General features: G+C 41.5%; 1 protein-coding gene and 1 long non-coding RNA gene across 3 annotated transcripts in view; one reads left to right on the forward strand and one right to left on the reverse strand.

The window, feature by feature from the left end:
- Nucleotides 1-9,672, forward strand: part of LOC134482572 (uncharacterized) — a 52,593-nt gene extending 42,921 nt beyond the window's left edge. For both annotated transcript variants that reach the window (XR_010058811.1, XR_010058812.1), the window contains exon 3: nucleotides 7,623-9,672. This is a non-coding gene — a long non-coding RNA (uncharacterized LOC134482572). The remainder of the gene's footprint in view (nucleotides 1-7,622) is intronic.
- Nucleotides 1-21,592, reverse strand: part of Raet1ll1 (retinoic acid early transcript 1L like 1) — a 42,659-nt gene that overhangs the window by 11,403 nt on the left and 9,664 nt on the right. The window lies entirely within an intron of this gene.

Raw genomic sequence — 21,592 nt, forward strand, 5'->3', positions numbered from 1 at the left:
CCCTAATCCTTACCCGAACCCTAACTGTAACCTAGTCCTAACCCGAAATGGAACCCAGACCCTAGCCCTAACCCTAACCTAATCCTAACCCTAAACCGAACCCTACAGTGACTCTCATACCAGGGCTAAGTCTGGATATCTGTGGCTCCTGGCTTAGGACAGCCCTTAGGACAGAATGATCAGAATGATCAGAGCATTCAAGGGGTTGGCCTTGTGGGACCAACCTGTAATCCCAGTCCTCAGGAGCCTGAGGCAGAGGGATAACTAAATTCAGAGTCAGCCTGGCTTCATAGTCACATTGTCTCAAAAGAACAAACAAAGGATACAAAATAAAATCCATTCTTTTCACTTGGTTACTGTACTTTGCTATACTTTAGTGCCTATGGAAAGCATGATTCAAATGTTTGTCCTCTAATCTTGAAGTCACCTGGGTTTATGCAGGTAAAGGGGGTGAGTACCCACTGCATCATTGTCAGGTTATGCCAAACACAGGGTGGATTCAAAACACAGAGTTGTTCTATTTTAAATTGATCTAAAATTTCCCTATAAGCATAGGCTGATAAAAGGTTTGTACCAAATATTAGGAAATATATATCTTTTTCTAGTTATTTATTTCTTTATTTATCCCATTTTTTTAAATTGGGTATTTCTTATTTACATTTTAAATGTTATTGCCTTTTCCGGTTTCCTGACGCTCAGCACCATAGCCCCTCCCACCCCCCTTCTCTATGGGTGTTCCCTCCCCATCCACCCCCCTTATCACCCCCCTACAACAGTCCCCTACAATGGGGGTCTAACCTTGGCAGGACCAAGGGCTTCCCCTTCCACTGGTGCCCCAACAAGTCTATTCTCTGCTACATGTGCAGTTGGAGCACTGGGTCAGTCCATGTATAGTCTTTGGGTAGTGGTTTAGTCTCTGGAAGCTCTGGTTGGTTGGCATTGTGGGACATATATTTTTACGTCAATATAATTATTTTGGAATAACATTTATTGCTTAAAATCTTTTAAATCTACCTGGATGTTTGGTCAGACCTACAATACCAGTATGTGAGAAGCTGAGGCAGGAGGATTGCCATAACAGTTCAAGCCTGTTGTGGTTAATATACTAAGCTCAAGTCCAGCTTGGGAGCTAAGGAGAATCCTTTACCAAAAACCTAAAAGTGAAAGGTAAAAGGCCAGCCAAGAAACACACAGTATTTTTCTAGCCTTTCATATTTCCTGATGTTTTTCGTTTTCCTGATTTTTTAAAATGTTTTTCATTCACAATATTGTGTTGTACTTACAACTCAAGAAACATCTGACATCTTATTATACTAGAGTTTCCTGTGGCCAAAGGATCTACAATAAAGAATGACAGAGAAAAGGATTGTGAACTGAGCTCTGTGATCTGTGATGCGTGCGCTTGTCTGAGGAATGAAGGAGAGTGGGTAGTGGAGTTGTAACCCAGGAACACACTGTAATCCACACCCCTTTTGTCCTCTTGCTCTCCAAATTGACCTGCAGTCCTCATCACCATCTCTGTTGGGTGACTCTTTGACATTGCTTGAGACGAGTTCAGCAAAGGAAGCAAATGAATGGCTGACAGCATCTCAGAATTCTGTGCTGTTGACTTCGGACCAGACTGCTGGGAACCCAGAATGATGGCCGACAGAGCCTCCCACACCAGGGCATCAGAGTGCACTAGGTTGTTACTATCAGGGGCTTCCTCTTGCTCTGTTCCTTTCCTTTCTCATTCTTACCAGATAGCGCTGTGGAGATCAAAGTGGGCATGGCCCTAAAATTACTCCTCACTATGTAATAACAATGTCTTGCCCTGGGTGACTCCATTTTACCAACAGCACTTGGTTCCCTTCTGAGTGCAATGCAGACACTGAAGGACATGACACCTCACTTTAAACGCAGACACATGTCAGCCAAGTACCATCCATGATGCAGATATTGATAATTAACTTAATCCCAAAGCAAAAATATTCCTCCTACACATTTATGAAAATAGGTTTGAAGTCATGAACACATGTGCATCTCAAACCACAGAATCCATTTAGAAACAGAGGATAGTAACAGTCCTCAACTAGTGGTCAGTGCCATGTCAGGAACTACCAGTGGGCATGGCATAAGCATAGAAATGTCACATTGAGTGACCCATAATAATATAAACGCTCAGTCATATAGTGTTTTCCTGTCACAAGCATGAGGACCTGACTTCCCTCCCTAAAACTCATGTACACTGCTGTGGCACATGCTTGGAATACCAAGATGAGAGAGGAGAGAGAGAGAGAGAGAGATAGAGAGAGAGAGAGAGAGAGAGAGAGAGAGAGAGAGAGAGCGCTCTGGAGCTTCTTCCTCTGCCCTCATAGTTGAAGTGGTGAGTTCTAGTACACATTGACCAAAAACACACCCCACATAGTATCCTGAAGAGAGACGTCCAAAGGAAATATGTAGTCTGCATATATATATGAACGAACACACACACACATATGTATATACACACGTGAAACAAATAGACACTGTTCTCTCAGACATAGCTAGTGAATTTGCAAAAGACAATATTTCTGAGGGGCATATGGGAACTTTCAGTACTACATACGAGATATTACCTAGCCTTCTCTCTGGCCATTTTTATGTTTGTATTTAAATAAGAGAGACACCTCGTGTCTTCTTAGATAATAACTATCATAGAACCATTGTTCAACCACTGACCTGGGGTGCTAACACTGAGTAGAGCCGCATTCTAATTTTAGGAGATATCATGGGGAACTAAGACAGACTCTAAGTATTCGAATTTGGTGGTTATAAGACAGTATTTTCGTTGAGGTTTAGTATGTTGCTGTTGTAGTGTAATATTAATTCTGTACTAGAATGTCTGAGCCTATGACTGACTTCTCAGATTTATACTCTTTTGTTGTGCAAACTTTGTACCTTGATTTAAAACTATTGGTTAAATAAAATGGGCTACGGCCAATTACTGGAGGGATTAGAGATAGGTGGGTTTGGAGTGACATGGGAGGGAAAGAAGGAAGAAGAAAAAGGAAGAGAGAGAGGAAGCTGCCATGAGGGAAGACAGACAACAGTCTATGCTCAGGAGAAAGAGCAAGTGTCTGGGGTACATCACTGGAAATGTAGCCAAGTCAGCAGGTAGAAGAGTAGACTAGGGATAAACCTCCCGTAATTGTCAAAGCCAAATAAAATAACCTTAGTCTGAGTCTCACTTATCGGCTTGTCAGGGATGCACTTAAATTCAATGTACTACATATTTTGATTTTATTTTCCAGGAGGGAGAATATGATTTTTCATTGCCATCCTGAAAGATGAGCAGATCATGTTGTGGATAAATGATGCAGACCACTTTCTACTGGAAGGATTTTAGTCCTGGGAATAGGACATTGAGAGTCCACTCTGGGGTTACTTAGCTGTCAAAGGGTCACAAGATCTCAAACCTAAGAAGGGATTGACCTACATTTTGCAGAAGGGAAGGTTGGTTGTTGCATGAGGTTGAAGTCCAGACTCTGAGGTCACTCAGAGATCCAGTGGTCCTCGGTTCTGACAGTAGTGTTGGTGTAGATGGCGGTGATGGACAGCCCTGCCACAGCACTACCTCCATCTCAGTGACTTCTAATCTAGACGGTAGACATCACACTGGAGGGTTAAGTGAGACCAGCCAAAGTCACCACAGGTTAAAAAGCAGAAATAGGTTGTGAGCAGGAATAAAGAATTTAAAGCCCCAAGGGTTAAAAGGGGAAACCACAATTAGGATGTTTGAGGACAGGCAGGAAGTATGACAATAGTGACTGAGGACAAGATGAAATGACAGAAATGTAAAAGTAAGGGGGTCATAACATGATGTAAGAACCTCTGATTGTGGTTTCCCTCTAGAGTCAAGGTGTGTTTGGTGTATGTTGCACCAAACTTTTATTCAAAGAATGAACAAAAGTTCTCCAAGGCTCCCAGGAAGTGGCTCTGAGCCTTTATAGGTTGAGTGCTCTAACTTTGCTCAGATGATCCCAGTGACAGGCCTTGCAATGACTACAGTTGAGGGATGAGCAGGTCCTCACAGGAGCTGATCCTGACATCTCCCATGGTCTTGCATCCTGATGAAGAAATTTAAGATAAACTAAATGTGTTGTTTTAATAACTGGGGATTATCCTGAAAAGGTAGAGTCAGAGTTTGGTCTGTATTTATGGTGGTATTCAGTGACAACCTTGAGCATCTCTTCCAATCATATAGGGAGACCCAAGACTCTGCATCCCATAAGAGGTCGGTGTGGAGGAGAAGACCACTGTACAGGCTTCACACAGGTTGATAGACGTAGAGTTAGGAATTATAGGATCATAAATGAGGAGTGATTGCTTCACGGGCTGATGACACAGAGTAAGACATAATTCGGGAACATAAAGTGACTTTATTAGGATGTAGAGGCTTTAACACCTTGAGTTCTCAAGTTGAACTGGGTCCTGATGAGAATCCTGGAATCCTGGTTGCAACTAATAGATTTTTAATTTCATATGATTTGAATCTGTATCTTTGGGCTCGTCTTTAAGACCATGTAGATGGCTAATAACGTCCTTGTCTTGTTGGCACTTGTATCTTGCTAGCAGTCGTTTTCAGGGGTGTTGGAGAGATTTAGGGACCCCTTGTCTATGATTTTCCTCCACTTGTCATCTTCTGGACAAGGGTATTTCCCTGTGAAATACTAAAGCTGGAACTCTGGATTCTCCATAACCTCTCTGAAGCTGCCATATCACTTTGGCTATCCCACTGTCCTCTTCATGGGACATGTTTAACCTGGAGGGGAAGGTAAGAATCTTTAATTTCAGCCCCACCCTTGTTCCACACTGTGTCCTCTAGTGGTGGCTGTGGAGAACCAGAAAGTCAGTTATATCAGACTTGAAGAACAAATAGTGGTTTTAATCTGTATCATAGCATTCATCAATGACCAGTTCACAGCCCTAGATACAAATGTATGTGGCCAACTGAAAGTCAGGGAGTTTGATAAATATTATATACAGTTTTGCAAATATTTTTAGGTAAGTGTGCTGTGTGGTTGTATGACTTCGGAGATTACTTTGTGTCTCAAGACCAAATCATTAGATGCTGCTGATGAAGAAATGGTGAGAAAGTAATAATAATAAAAGATTTCAAATCAATCTTGACTAAGATAAGACTACATTGTTAAAAAGTTAAAGTTTTTACAAACTCAGAAGGAATGACAAATCATACGTGTAATTAAATAGTTATATATTTTAACCTATACCATTTTAAGGAAGTGGTAAAACCTGTGACATACAGAACCTTTTGCTTTTCACTGTCTTTTAGCAATCATTCAGGCTGAAATTAATTCATGATTGAAATCCTTCTTGCCAAGAAGTTTATTCTCTTTATCAGAAATCATTGCTTTGCCTACATTTACCCCTTGGCATGATTTTTTCGTGCTTCCTTCCTTTGTCAGATTCTTGAAGTAATTCGGGCTTTTTTTCTGGAAGGTTTAAAGCTCTGAACACAGCAAACTTCATCATATATGTGAGTTATAAAATGGGTTTAGATGTACAATATTATCAACATTGTTATTGTCAAAAGCTAAGTTCAATAACCTGCTGACATGGTATAATTCTGATATTTCCTTTTTTCTTCACAAATTTAAAACTATATACCGTGTTATATTTGGTTTTATCTCATGAATTAAAACACATTCCCACGACCTTGTGTGCTCTCTTATTTATCAGTCTATTTTAGTTAAACCCTTTGACTTAGGCAAACATTAGTGCACAGCATCTATCTGAAGGTAGTGAACAAATAAATCAAATCAAACATACAGACTAGAGCTGAGCAAGGCCACAAAATGACAAAAACATTGCATCTGTGAACGGAGTTCACAGAAAGGTCTGGACTCACAAAAGCTAATTGACTGAGGAGATCTCAGGGATGTAAGATGCTGGAACAACAGAGGTCCCAAGATATATTGCCTTGGGTCATCTGTAGCCCACTCAGCACCCATTTGTTGCCTACCCTAGTTAGTGTTCTCACTTTATTGTGACTATTTCCTATGTCCCAAGTATGTGACAGTCCCTCTGGATTCCCCCAACCTGCAAGCCAAAATTTGAACAAATAGCATCTGAGGATCAGACTCAAGATTTCTAAGACATGGTATCAGTCATCTGGCTTATGCACCAAATATATTTGAAAATTATGACTTTTATTGTGTCTTTAGTATAAAAAGTTCATAAAATTGCTATCATATACAATTGTAGGTTATCCAAATTTGGGCTCATTCTTGTAGCCAAGGTCTTTAATATTTACCTCCAGAATAAAAGGTTCTTAAACGTTTGAGTGAAGGTTTCCCCTGTTTCCACAGTGAAGCAACTCTCAGAGCTGTTATCAGAAATGGGAAGATCATATACCATGGATAGTTTTCGTCAGACTGGACCCTATGTAGGGACAAAGTGGGAGATGGGGCCTCAGGCACACAGTTCATGCAGAACCTTGAAAGGGGCACAGTGAATTCAAGGAATGAAAAGTAAAGTCACTTGGGAAGACTTGGGTTGGAGAAGAAAGCTTCTCTAGTATTGGCAGGAAATGTTTGATGGAGAGAAGACAGCTTATAATTGTTCCCTAAGTTTCTGTAAAATGTTCTGCAGCAAGGGTGAGGGAAAGCCCACATGCAGGCAGAGGAAGGATGATCTGAGAGGGACCTGTAAGGTGAGGCAGAGAAAGGACAGGGCAGAAACAAAGGGAGGTCAGCGGGTGGGAGATTGGAAAGAAGAGGATCTGCTGAGGTTCACGGGGCAGCCCTCTCATATCTGAGGATGCTGTCACAAGCCATGAGGGCCATCTGTCAACATCAGAGAATCCTTGTCTGACTTGTGACCTTAGAGGTATAACTTACAGGATACAGCTGATATGCCATCAGTTAACCACTGATATTACAAAGGAAATGTGTTTTGTGCAGAATAGTCTGAACATCAAATATAGGCAGTATTTGAGAATACATTCCAGGAAAGTAAGAAGGCACATTAGCCAAGGGTCAGAGTTGCTCCTATCCAAGATACAACACTGAGTCTGAAAGTGCCCATTAGCCCATCAGACCTAGGGTCTCCACTGTTGCTCACACAACATGTCTTCTTTGTGAGCATCCAAAGGATGTAGCTTCCTGGACAATAGGACTGAAACCAATTTTCACTCCAGAAGTCAAATGAGTAGATTGATAACAATGAGGTACTCTGGACACTTCTGAGACTAGGTATAAGTCAGCTCTGAGTGTGTGCTGACTCATTTTTTTATCCACCTCACACAGTATGGTCCTATCAGGCTGCATAGAGCTTCAGCTGAGGAAATTCCTTTATAATACTGAGTTGGAGGCAATCCTACAGAGCATATCCTAACTTAGTGATTGGTGTGGAAATGTCATCATATCGCACCCTCTGAAAGGGTAATCCTGGACTCTGTATGAAAGCAGACTGAGTTAGCAATGGGGACCAAGGGAGTAAGCAGTTCCCCCAGATCCCATGACCTCTTTTTCAGTTTCTGCTTGAGGTCTTGTCCTGACTTCCTTCAGTAATACACTGATGTGGAAGTGTAAGCCAAACATAACTTTTCATCCACAACTACCTTTGCTCTTTCATCACAGAATAGCAACTCCAACTAGGACAGAAATCGGTACAAGAATGTAGGATATTGCTACCACTGACCTGATGATGTGCTGTGGACAGGATTGTTGAAGAACTTTGAGACAATGGGCTTATACCCTGATATAAGCTGACAAATACAGTGGCGAAGATTTGAACCTAGAGACGTTGAATCTCCCTACAAAGTCCCCTGAGACAGAAGTCTTCAGCTGTGCATGGACAGATCCAACAACCACCTCAAGCAAAAGAGGAAAAGAGGAAGACAGGAAGGGAGTTTCCAGACAAACGACCATAGATTTGCTTCACAGGGATGAACTGGACGCGTGGGCAAACACATCTCCCACATCAAACATGTATTTCCCCCATCCAAGAGTCAAGAATCACCAGATAGGAGGGGCAAGAAATGGTTCGAGAGCAAGATCGGGTGGAATGTGGTGAAAGGCTGTTCTCCATCCATGAGCTCACCATCGAACTACTAAACGAGCAGCAGCTCTGAGAACTTGCTTGATACCTCATCAGGAGTGCACACACACACACACACACACACACACACACACACACACACACACACATGAAAGCAGAGGCAGGAGGACCTTAAAGAAAGTCATCTAGAAGGAATGGAAAGGAGAGGCTGATACAGGGTTGATGTAGCTGATTTACATTTTATACATATGTGGAAATGTCATAATAAAACCAATTGTTTTGTTGCCTTTCAGTAAAACACATGCACGACACAGGTCACCTACATATGGAAAGCATGACCCAGTCTGTATAAACAATAATGGTTGTCCTTGCCCTTGCTGTAGAATCTTGGTGAAGGCAGTTAGTTGAGCATATTGTCTAATACGGAACTACCTAGAATGGACCTAATTCTACAACCTCTGGGAGACTCAGGTCAAGTACCACAAAGGCCTGTGTCCTCACACTATAAAATGACTTCCAGGGTTGAGACTGGCGGTAATGCACCTGCTGTAAAGTCTGACAGGATCTATAGCAATCTCCATAGCGTGTAGGACAAGCTCAGGTACTTGCTGGTTGGATTTTCTGAGACCGAATGGAAGGCAGGCTCTTCACTTGGGAGCCTCATGATCTGGAGGGCAGTGACTAATCCTGCTATGTGAATAGCTGACTTGGTCAGGGTTGAAAGCATTGTGTCTGCAGAGAATTGTCACCTACGTTAAACATGGAAACCTATACACAACATGGAAGAAGAAAGGTCTCTCTTTGCCTGCTTCTGTCCCCCTTTGCTAGAATGACTCACTGGCACTGGAATCTACATCCTTGGAATACTCACAAAGACTGAAAACCAGCTTAGACATCCAGTTTCATAAACTGGACCGTTTCTGGATCCCTGGACTTTCAGTACTTAGGCCTAAGGTTGGATTTGCTAGATGATGGCATGGAAGCCATTCCAATAATAGATAGATAGATAGATAGATAGATAGATAGATAGATAGATAGATAGATATGCATATATGAATATATGCATATATGTGTGTATGTAGATCCCTATATACAGTGTATATTCATGTATATATGTGCAGTGTATATGTGTATATGTATATATACATGTGTGTGTTGTATGTATGTGCTAGCTATTCTTGGTTGTCAACTTGACTACACTTGGAATTAACTAAGATAGAAAAATGGGCCACACATAATAGTGATTTTGGATTAATACAAAGTGGAAAAATTCTAATTCTAAACATGTTATTGAATGTTGGAAAACACACAGTTAATCTCGATCTACTGACCTGGGAAAAACCTACCTTTAATATAGGCCAGACTTCTGCTTGATGTTCATATAAGCAGATGGAGGAGTACATATTTGCTATTCCCCTTACTGCTCCGGCTTTGCTAGCACGTCAATCTCTTCCCTGTCATTAGAGCCTATCACTTCAGGATTTGAGCGTATACTGGAGACCACCTGAGTCATCCATCTTTGGTACTGAGTAAATTCTGGATTCTTGGTCTTTCCATTCCTAGGCAGTCATGGCTGGATTATATGGCCTCCAGCGTGCATGTCATTGTAATAAATCACCTTTGTATATAGAGATTCATTCTGTGTTGTTAATCTAGAGCACCCTGACCAATACACCTGTCATAGACCATGTAGGTCTCACAAGTTAGTCTCTTCTTCCTGTGATCAGCTGAGGCTCGTTGGCAGTTATTTTAGAGGATTTGGAAACCACTGTGGTCTCCATTGATTTTCTCATTCAGGGAGTACATTTCAGCAGAGAGTACTCTGCTGGAATGTGCAAGCATATTGCTCTCTGTGTGGTTTCCCTCATGAACACTAAAGACATTCCCTTCGTTATGACTCATCTTGCATGTTACAGAATGCATGTGAACCATGCCCAACCTCTGTAGTCTGCATGATCTGTTTTATCAAGAGGAGAGATGTCATATCAGAACCATGGGTGCTTTTGACTTGTCTAATTATTTCCGATTTTATCTGGGTCCTAGATTACCTGGAAACAAGGGCCAAAATCATGACTGTTGTCTTAGTCCTACAATCCTCACCTACATCAGCCTCCACGTGTGGACTGTTGAAGAGACAGCACGCCAGTCTTGAGGAACAGATGGTTCTTTGAAATCCAGTCACTGGAGAATATTGATACCTTGACCCAAAATGGACTTTGTTTTCTTTATTCTTTTATTGGCCATTTTATTTCTTTACATTCCAAATGCTATTCCCTTCCCAGATTCTCCTCCAACCCCCCCTATTCCTTCCCTCTGCCCTCTTCTATGAGGATGCTCTCCCACTCACCACCCACTCATCACACACTCCCACCTCACTGCCCAGGCTTTTCCCTACGCTGTGACATTGGGCCTTCACACAAAGGCCATGATGTGATACAAATGCAGCTGGACCCATGGTTCCTCCATGTGTACTCTTTGGTTGGTGGTTTACTACTCAGGAGCTCCGGGGCTTCTGGTTGGTTGATATTGTTCTTCCTATGGGGTTGAAAACCCCTTCAGCAACTTCAGTCCTTTCTCTAACTCCTCCATGGGGCTTTGCTATGACACCCTTTTTTTTTCCTCCACTTAGCTGCTTAAAAAATGGTGAAATCTACATGCAGTGACCTGAATCCAGTAAGACATTGTTGTTTAACTTCTATTCCTTTGGTTCTTGTTTGTTTTTGTTATTGTTTTATTTTTTGTTTTTGAGAGAGCCTTTAGTTTTGTAGCTAGAAGTGGTCTGGAATTCTCTAAGTAGTCCACGCTGGTTTCAAACTTACATAGATCTGCATGCCTTTGCCTTCCAAGTACTGGGAATAAAGGTCCATGCCTGATCCAACACCCTTTTTAAAGTAAACTTTCACAGACATTTTTTGTGAGCTATTCACTAGAGAATAGTTCAAGCCAATAGGAAGTTTTTATATTAGCCAGGCAGTCTCTATGGGTGTTTGCAATAGTCCTGACCCTGCTCCAGGTTGAGCTCCTAAAAATACCTTAAAAACACCTTTTCTTTCTTGATATTCTTCTGCTAAGAAGAACATTTATTCAGAAGCAGAACTACAGAAGCCAAAAAGCAAGGTTAGTCCATTTAGAGACTTTCCCTTGACTATGGCCTTGGGTGGATGAGACCTTGGTTTTAGGTTGAACAGGTGATGCTGTCTAAGTCTTGAGTTCTATAGCCTGAAAGACAATTGCATCATGGAGTCAGTTGTGCTAAGCTCTGGGGGTCTGCTAAGGTCTGGGTCCTGTTACAACATTCCTGTGCCCTATTTTAAAGTTGTGGGTTATTCCTGATCTCTTTCTCATGTTTTCAGTACCTTTACATTAGGACACACATTATTCAAAAACCTTTCTTATCACAAAGCCTTGTCTTTCTGTCAATGAACTGATTTACACGCACACCTATGACCTTCTGTGTTTCTTTCTACAGTTACTATCTGTCTCACTTTCAGGTATAGAATCCTTGACACGAGTTAGGATTTGCTCACAGTCAGAAGGTCTTGACACAGGACATATCTGATCTCTTTTTGTCCTTTAAAAATAGATGTAAATTTATTAACAATTAATTTTAAAGAACTTTCATAGTGCTGGGCTTGGTCATGCACATCTTTAATCCCAGCTCCTGGGAGGTAGAGGCAGGCAAATTCTATACTAGCATGGTCTACAGAGCTAAGTTCAGAGACGCCAGGGCTACACAGAGAGACTGTCTTGTTAAATAATGTTAATAAAAAATTTTAAAAGAATTTGCAGATTTCATAAAAACCAAATAATAGAATTATTCAGATCCAAAGCCCAACATCATTATAACACATAATTCAAATATATATTACATAGTTTTAGTACACTTCTTGCAGTTAGAATAGGTATTCTGAGTAGTCACACTTGAATTTAGTAAAAGAATGCTGTTGAAGTTCATATTATTGTCACTTAATTCATTTCAACCTGTAACAGGCCTGGAGAGTTGACTCATTGTTTTAAGAGCACTGACTGCTCATACAGAACTCCCAGATTCATTCATACCCAGCGCCCACCTGTGGCTCACCACTACCTACAACTGAAGTTGCAGAGGACTCTCTGCTGTTGCTAGGCCTTGAATTTAACACACAACTTAAATCATTGGTGACATTGTTTGTATGTATGAGATGTGTTAGGTCAAGGCTATCCAAAATTCAAATTTATAATAACAATTTTGTGAATCTATGAACAGAAATCACATACATTCTTGTTCACATAAAATCAATTTAAATTAAACTGCTTTGGGGATCTTTCTTGTATAATCATAGATTAAATATACAAACTCCTATTGTAAAGATGACAAGGATATCAAATCACAGTCTCAGCTAACAGGTAGACCTGAAGACCAAAGGGCACCTGAAAAGTATTACCTGAAAGCAAGACACTTGAAAACACTCCAAGGACATCAGAGATGATTGTGTATGACTGTGGTTCACCGTGGATGAGGGGGTGGGTGGAGGGGGCATTGACACCATGAAACAGAACTTAACCCACACAAGGCTGAGTTATCAGCCTTAACTGTTCTCTGAGTTCCTTGCAGCAAGGTTCCAAGCCAGTGCCTGAGGGGAAGGCACTGTGGTGACTCAGGCAACAAACATTAGGTGTGTCACTTCACTGCTGCAAGTCTAGGCTGTTTATGCAAAACAGCTGTCAGTCACAAGGAGGGGAAGGACTAAGGCAGACTGCACACACTTTCCAATACCTTTCCTTCGTGATGCTACATGGCATTTATACTGCGGTCTCTCAAAGTGGAAACCAAAGGCAGGTGAACTGAAGTGTCCTAGGACAGATTTAGAAAGACAGTGTGAACTTAAAATGTGTATGTAGAAACTGGGGGTCACATGTGGGTAGACAGGGCTCAGGATGGCTCTGAACACACAGCCCAGGTTTCTGTTCCATGGTAGTTAGCAGTCAGCACCCTGCAAGAGCACCTTGGGCTGTGTTTTCTCTTGGCAGCTCAAGTCACCCCAGATTCCTGCAGATTCTGAAGAAAAGAGCCAAGACCTGGGCAGGAGGCCCCAAGCTCTGTCATTACACCCAGGCACTGCTGCTCCACTGAGTTGTTCTCCTGCTCTGCCTGTGTGGAGTCCTGGAGGTCAGTTCAGATGATCTGACTCGGGAAGCCTGGACACAAGGACCACCATTGAGGGGCCTGAGTCCTGATTGGCCACACTGTCTAGTTTATTGACAGATTTCCATTAGAGAGTGAGTACCATCCAGGCTTGTCCACAGCTCAGAATATGATCTTATAGAGGTATTTTCTCAAAAGTAGTTAACTATCAGCATGCTGTAGAGAATTACACATGAGAACCTGTGTGCTAATTTTACTTTATATTAGAAGGCTACTCCAGCTTGTGTCTATATGCTTGGAAAATTTTTCCCCAGCCTTTTATTATGAGGAAGTGTTTGTCTTTGTCAGTGAGGTGCATTTCCTGTATGCAGCAAAATGCTGGGTCCTGTTTATATATTCAGTCTGTTAGTCTCTGTCTTTTATTGGGGAATTGAGTCCACCAGTGTTGAAAGATTAATTAGAGACCAATGATTGTTACTTCCTATTATATTTGTTTTTAGAGGTGGAATTATGTTTGTATGACTATCTTTATGGGGGGGGTCAGTTGAAAGATTACTTTCTTGCTTTTTCTAGGATGTAGCTCCCCTCCTTGTGTTGGAGTTTTCCATCTATTATCCTTTCTAGGGTTGGAATTGTGGAAAGATATTGTGAAAATTTGGTTTTGTCATAGAATATCTCGCTTTATCCATCTATGGTAATTGAGAGTTTTGCTGGATATAGTAGCCTGGGCTGGCATTTGTGTTCTCTTAGGGTCTCTATGACATCTGCCCAGGGTCTCCTAGGTTTCACATTCTTTGTGGAGAAGTCTGGTGTAATTGTGATAGGTCTGCCTTTGTCTGTTACTTGGCATTTATCCCTTACTGCTTTTAATATTGTTTCTTTATTTAGTACATTTGGTGTATTGACTATTATGGGACAGGAGGAATTTCTTTTCTGGTCCATCTATTTGGCATTCAGTAGGCTTCTTGTATGCTTATGGGCATCTCTTTCTTTAGGTTAAAGAAGTTTTCTTTTCTAATTTTGTTGAAGATATTTACTGGTCCTTTATGATGGGAATTTCTCTCTCTTCTATACCTACCATCCTTAGCTTAGATGTTCTCATTTTTCCCCTGGATTTCATGTACATTTTGGGTTAGGATTTTTTGTGTTTTGCATTTTCTTTGACTGTTCTGACAGTGTTTTCTGTTGTATCTTCTCCCCCTGACATTCTCTCTTCTATCTCTTGTATTCTGTTGTTGGTCAGTGCTAAGGAAGTGATTTCCAAAACATCCAGGCAGGCTATTACTGTTGCCCTAAAGAACCAGAAGGTAGATATTAGGATAGCCATTGCTGTGAGAAGATACCATGACCTGGGCAACTCTTATAAAGGGAAACATTTCACTGGGACTGACCTACAGCTTCAGAGGTTCAGTTTATCATCATCATGCAGGAATCATGGAAGTCTCCAGGCAGACATGGTGCTGGAGAAGGAACTGCGAGCCAGAAGGGTCTCTTAAGCACTGAGTGGAGCCTGACCATACTAGTCGACTTCCAAAGACCACTTCCACAGTGACACACTTTCCCAAACAAGGCCCCACTCCTCCAATAAAGCCACACTTCCTAACAGTGCCACTCTCTATGCTTCTGTGGGGTCCTCACTCTCCTATCTTTTTTTTTTATTAACTTGAGTATTTCTTATATACATTTCGAATATTATTCCCTTTCCCGATTTCCGGGCAAAGATCCCCCTACCCCCTCCCCTTCCTTATGGATGTTCTCCTCCCAACCCTCCCCCCATTGCTGCCCTCCCCCCATAGACTAGTTCACTGGGGGTTCAGTCTTAGCAGGACCCAGGGCTTCCCCTTCCACTGGTGCTCTTACTAGGATATTCATTGCTACATATGGGGTCAGAGTCCAGGGTCAGTCCATGTATAGTCTTTAGGTAGTGGCTTAGTCCCTGGAAGCTCTGGTTGCTTGGCATTGTTGTACTTTTGGGGTCTCGAGCCCCTTCAAGCTCTTCCAGTTCTTTCTCTGATTCCTTCAACAGGAGACCTATTCTCAGTTCAGTGGTTTGCTGCTGGCATTCGCCTCTGTATTTGCTGTATTCTGGCTGTGTCTCTCAGGAGCGATCTACATCCGGCTCCTGTCGGTCTGCACTTCTTTGCTTCATCCATCTTGTCTAATTGGGTGGCTGTATATGTATGGGCCACATGTGGGGCAGGTTCTGAATGGGTGTTCCTTCAGTCTCTGTTTTAATCTTTGCCTCCCCCTTCCCTGCCAAGGGTATTCTTTTTCCTCATTTAAAGAAGGAGTGAAGCATTCACATTTTGATCATCCGTCTTGAGTTTCGTTTGTTCTAGGGATCTAGGGTAATTCAAGCATTTGGGCTAATAGCCACTTATCAATGAGTGCATACCATGTATCTTTCTGTGATTGGGTTACCTCACTCAGGATGATATTTTCCAGTTCCAACCATTTGCCTACGAATTTCATAAACTCGTTGTTTTTGATAGCTGAGTAATATTCCCTTGTGTAGATGTACCACATTTTCTGTATCCATTCCTCTGTTGAAGGGCATCTGGGTTCTTTCCATTTTCTGGCTATTATAAATAAGGCTGCGATGAACATAGTGGAGCACGTGTCTCTTTTATATGTTGAGGCATCTTTTGGGTATATGCCCAAGAGAGGTATAGCTGGATCCTCAGGCAGTTCAATGTCCAATTTTCTGAGGAACCTCCAGACTGATTTCCAGAATGGTTTTAGCAGTCTGCAATCCCACCAACAATGGAAGAGTGTTCCTCTTTCTCCACATCCTCGCCAGCATCTGCTGTCACCTGAGTTTTTGATCTTAGCCATTCTCACTGGTGTGAGGTGAAATCTCAGGGTTGTTTTGATTTGCATTTCCCTTATGACTAAAGATGTTGAACATTTCTTTAGGTGTTTCTCAGCCATTCAGCATTCCTCAGCTGTGAATTCTTTGTTTAGCTCTGAACCCCATTTTTTAATAGGGTTATTTGTTTCCCTGCGGTCTAACTTCTTGAGTTCTTTGTATATTTTGGATATAAGGCCTCTATCTGTTGTAGGATTGGTAAAGATCTTTTCCCAATCTGTTGGTTGCCGTTTTGTCCTAACCACAGTGTCCTTTGCCTTACAGAAGCTTTGCAGTTTTATGAGATCCCATTTGTCGATTCTTGATCTTAGAGCATAAGCCATTGGTGTTTTGTTCAGGAAATTTTTTCCAGTGCCTATGTGTTCCAGATGCTTCCCTAGTTTTTCTTCTATTAGTTTGAGTGTGTCTGGTTTGATGTGGAGGTCCTTGATCCACTTGGACTTAAGCTTTGTACAGGGTGATAAGCATGGATCGATCTGCATTCTTCTACATGTTGCCCTCCAGTTGAACCAGCACCATTTGCTGAAAATGCTATCTTTTTTCCATTGGATGGTTTTGGCTCCTTTGTCAAAAATCAAGTGACCATACGTGTGTGGGTTCATTTCTGGGTCTTCAATTCTATTCCATTGGTCTATCTGTCCGTCTCTGTACCAATACCATGCAGTTTTTATCACTATTGCTCTGTAATACTGCTTGAGTTCAGGGATAGTGATTCCCCCTGAAGTCCTTTTATTGTTGAGGATAGCTTTAGCTATCCTGGGTTTTTTGTTATTCCAGATGAATTTGCAAATTGTTCTGTCTAACTCTTTGAAGAATTGGATTGGTATTTTGATGGGGATTGCATTGAATCTGTAGATTGCTTTTGGTAAAATGGCCATTTTTACTATATTAATCCTGCCAATCCATGAGCATGGGAGATCTTTCCATCTTCTGAGGTCTTCTTCAATTTCTTTCCTCAGTGTCTTGAAGTTCTTATTGTACAGATCTTTTACTTGCTTGGTTAAAGTCACACCGAGGTACTTTATATTATTTGGGTCTATTATGAAGGGTGTCGTTTCCCTAATTTCTTTCTCGGCTTGTTTCTCTTTTGTATAGACGAAGGCAACTGATTTATTTGAGTTAATTTTATACCCAGCCACTTTGCTGAAGTTGTTTATCAGCTTTAGTAGTTCTCTAGTGGAACTTTTGGGATCACTTAAATATACTATCATGTCATCTGCAAATAGTGATATTTTGACCTCTTCTTTTCCGATCTGTATCCCCTTGATCTCCTTTTGTTGTCTGATTGCTCTGGCTAGAACTTCAAGAACTATATTGAATAAGGAGGGAGAGAGTGGGCAGCCTTGTCTAGTCCCTGATTTTAGTGGGATTGCTTCAAGTTTCTCTCCATTTAGTTTAATGTTAGCAACTGGTTTGCTGTATGTGGCTTTTACTATGTTTAGGTATGGGCCTTGAAATCCTATTCTTTCCAGGACTTTTATCATGAAGGGGTGTTGAATTTTGTCAAATGCTTTCTCAGCATCTAATGAAATGATCATGTGGTTCTGTTCTTCCAGTTTGTTTATATAATGGATCACGTTGATGGTTTTCCGTATATTAAACCATCCCTGCATGCCTGGGATGAAGCCTACTTGATCATGGAGGATGATTGTTTTGATGTGCTCTTGAATTCGGTTTGCCAGAATTTTATTGAGTATTTTTGCGTCGATATTCATAAGGGAAATTGGTCTGAAGTTCTCTTTCTTTGTTGTGTCTTTGTGTGGTTTAGGTATAAGAGTAATTGTGGCTTCGTAGAAGGAATTCGGTAGGGCTCCATCTGTTTCAATTTTGTGGAATAGTTTGGATAATATTGGTATGAGGTCTTCTATGAAGGTTTGATAGAATTCTGCACTAAACCCGTCTGGACCTGGGCTCTTTTTGGTTGGGAGACCTTTAATGACTGCTTCTATTTCCTTAGGAGTTATGGGGTTGTTTAACTGGTTTATCTGTTCCTGATTTAACTTCGGTACCTGGTATCTGTCTAGGAAATTGTCCATTTCCTGAAGATTTTCAAATTTTGTTGAATATAGGATTTTATAGTAAGATCTGATGATTTTTTGAATTTCCTCTGAATCTGTAGTTATGTCTCCCTTTTCATTTCTGATTTTGTTAATTTGGACGCACTCTCTGTGTCCTCTCGTTAGTCTGGCTAAGGGTTTATCTATCTTGTTGATTTTCTCAAAGAACCAACTTTTGGTTCTGTTGATTCTTTCTATGGTCCTTTTTGTTTCTACTTGGTTGATTTCAGCTCTGAGTTTGATTATTTCCTGCCTTCTACTCCTCCTGGGTGTATTTGCTTCTTTTTGTTCTAGAGCTTTTAGGTGTGCTGTCAAGCTGCTGACATATGCTCTTTCCTGTTTCTTTCTGCAGGCACTCAGCGCTATGAGTTTTCCTCTTAGCACAGCTTTCATTGTGTCCCATAAGTTTGGGTATGTTGTATCTTCATTTTCATTAAATTCTAAAAAGTTTTTAATTTCTTTCTTTATTTCTTCCTTGACCAGGTTATCATTGAGTAGAGCATTGTTCAATTTCCACGTATATGTGGGCATTCTTCCTTGATTGTTATTGAAGATCAGTTTTAGGCCGTGGTGGTCCGATAGCACGCATGGGATTATTTCTATCTTTCTGTACCTGTTGAGGCCCGTTTTTTGACCAATTATATGGTCAATTTTGGAGAAAGTACCATGAGGAGCTGAGAAGAAGGTATATCATTTTGCTTTAGGATAGAATGTTCTATAAATATCCGTTAAGTCCATTTGGCTCATGACTTCTCTTAGTCTGTCGACATCACTGTTTAATTTCTGTTTCCATGATCTGTCCATTGATGAGAGTGGGGTGTTGAAATCTCCCACTATTATTGTGTGAGGTGCAATGTGTGTTTTGAGCTTTAGTAAGGTTTCTTTTACATATGTAGGTGCCCTTGTATTTGGGGCATAGATATTTAGGATTGAGAGTTCATCTTGGTGGATTTTTCCTTTGATGAATATGAAGTGTCCTTCCTTATCTTTTTTGATGACTTTTAGTTGGAAATTGATTTTATTTGATATTAGAATGGCTACTCCAGCTTGCTTCTTCTGACCATTTGCTTGGAAAGTTGTTTTCCAGCCTTTCACTCTGAGGTAGTGTCTGTCTTTGTCTCTGAGGTGTGTTTCCTGTAGGCAGCAGAATGCAGGGTCCTCGTTGCGTATCCAGTTTGTTAATCTATGTCTTTTTATTGGGGAGTTGAGGCCATTGATATTGAGAGATATTAAGGAATAGTGATTATTGTTTCCCTTTATATTCATATTTGGATGTGAGGTTATGTTTGTGTGCTTTCATTCTCTTTGTTTTGTTGCCAAGACGATTAGTTTCTTGCTTCTTCTAGGGTATAGCTTGCCTCCTTATGTTGGGCTTTACCATTTATTATCCTTTGTAGTGCTGGATTTGTAGAAAGATATTGTGTAAATTTGGTTTTGTCATGGAATATCTTGGTTTCTCCATCAATGTTAATTGAGAGTTTTGTTGGATACAGTAACCTGGGCTGGCATTTGTGTTCTCTTAGGGTCTGTATGACAGCAGTCCAGGATCTTCTGGCCTTCATAGTTTCTGGCGAGAAGTCTGGTGTGATTCTGATAGGTCTCCCTTTGTATGTTACTTGACCTTTTTCCCTTACTGCTTTTAATATTCTTTCTTTATTTTGTGTGTTTGGTGTTTTGACAATTATGTGACGGGAGGTGTTTCTTTTCTGGTCCAATCTATTTGGAGTTCTGTAGGCTTCTTGTATGTCTATGGGTATCTCTTTTTTTAGGTTAGGGAAGTTTTCTTCTATGATTTTGTTGAAGATATTTACTGGTCCTTTGAGCTGGGAGTCTTCACTCTCTTCTATACCTATTATCCTTAGGTTTGATCTTCTCACTGAGTCCTGGATTTCCTGTATGTTTTGGACCAGTAGCTTTTTCCGCTTTACATTATCTTTGACAGTTGAGTCAATGATTTCTATGGAATCTTCTGCTCCTGAGATTCTCTCTTCCATCTCTTGTATTCTGTTGGTGAAGCTTGTATCTACAGCTCCTTGTCTCTGCTTTTGGTTTTCTATATCCAGGGTTGTTTCCATGTGTTCTTTCTTGATTGCTTCTATTTCCATTTTTAATTCCTTCAACTGTTTGATTGTGTTTTCCTGGAATTCTTTCAGGGATTTTTGTGTCTCCTCTCTATGGGCTTCTACTTGTTTATTTATGTTTTCCTGGAATTCTTTCAGGGATTTTTGCGATTCTTTCAGGCATTATTGCGATTCCTCTCTGTAGGCTTCTACTTGTTCTCTAAGGGAGTTCTTCATGTCTTTCTTGAAGTCCTCCAGCATCATGATTAAAAATGATTTTGGAACTAGATCTTGCTTTTCTGGTGTGTTTGGATATTCCATGTTTGTTTTGATGGGAGAATTGGGCTCCGATGGTGCCATGTAGTCTTGGTTTCTGTTGCTTGGGTTCCTGCGCTTGCCTCTCGCCATCAGATTATCTCTAGTGTTACTTTGTTCTGCTATTTCTGACAGTGGCTAGACTGTCCTATAAGCCTGTGTGTCAGGAGTGCTGTAGACCTGTTTTCCTCTCTTTCAGTCAGTTATGGGGACAGAGTGTTCTGCTTTCGGGCGTGTAGTTTTTCCTCTCTACAGGTCTTCAGCTGTTCCTGTGGGCCTGTGTCTTGAGTTCACCAGGCAGCTTTCTTGCAGCAGAAAATTTGGTCTTACCTGTGGTCCTGAGGCTCAAGTTTGCTCTCGGGGTGCTGCCCAGGGGCTCTCTGCAGCGGCAGCAACCAGGAAGACCTGTGCCGCCCCTTCCGGGAGCTTCAGTGCACCAGGGTTCCAGATGGTCTTTGGCTTTTTCCTCTGGCGTCCGAGATGTGTGTGCAGGGAGCAGTCTCTTCTGGTTTCCCAGACTTGTCTGCCTCTCTGAAGGTTTAGCTCTCCCTCCCACGGGATTTGGGTGCAGAGAACTGTTTATCCGGTCTGTTTCTATCAGGTTCCGGCGGTGTCTCAGGCAGGGGTCCTGCCGCTCCTGGGCCCTCCCCCACGGGAGCCCAGAGGCCTTATACAGTTTCCTCTTGGGCCAGGGATGTGCGTAGGGGTGAGCAGTGTTGGTGGTCTCTTCTGCTCTGCAGCCTCAGGAGTGCCCACCTGACCAGGCGGTTGGGTCTCTCTCTCACCGGGTCTGGGAGCAGAGAGCTGCTGCGGGCCTCACTCTCCTATCTTATAGGGGATATCAGGTTCCCATGGAGGTGGAACTTGCTACTACTCTAGGTGTTGGCCTTAACCAGGGAGAGCAGAGGATACGCTGAGGCAGACTGAAGTCTCAATCAATAGCCAACTTTATTCAAAGCATCAGATAATTGGGTTAAGCAATGTCATATGAGCAAAGTTCACAGGACTTTACATAGTCACAAGGACACCATGCTTGGAAACACTTCTTAGCTACACAAATAAGGAACCTTGTGTAATCTGAACCAAATCCATGCCGATTTACTCATGGGATGGGCATGAACGT

This window comes from Rattus norvegicus, chromosome 1 (assembly GCF_036323735.1).
Source record: "Rattus norvegicus strain BN/NHsdMcwi chromosome 1, GRCr8, whole genome shotgun sequence".
NCBI lineage: Eukaryota > Metazoa > Chordata > Mammalia > Rodentia > Muridae > Rattus > Rattus norvegicus.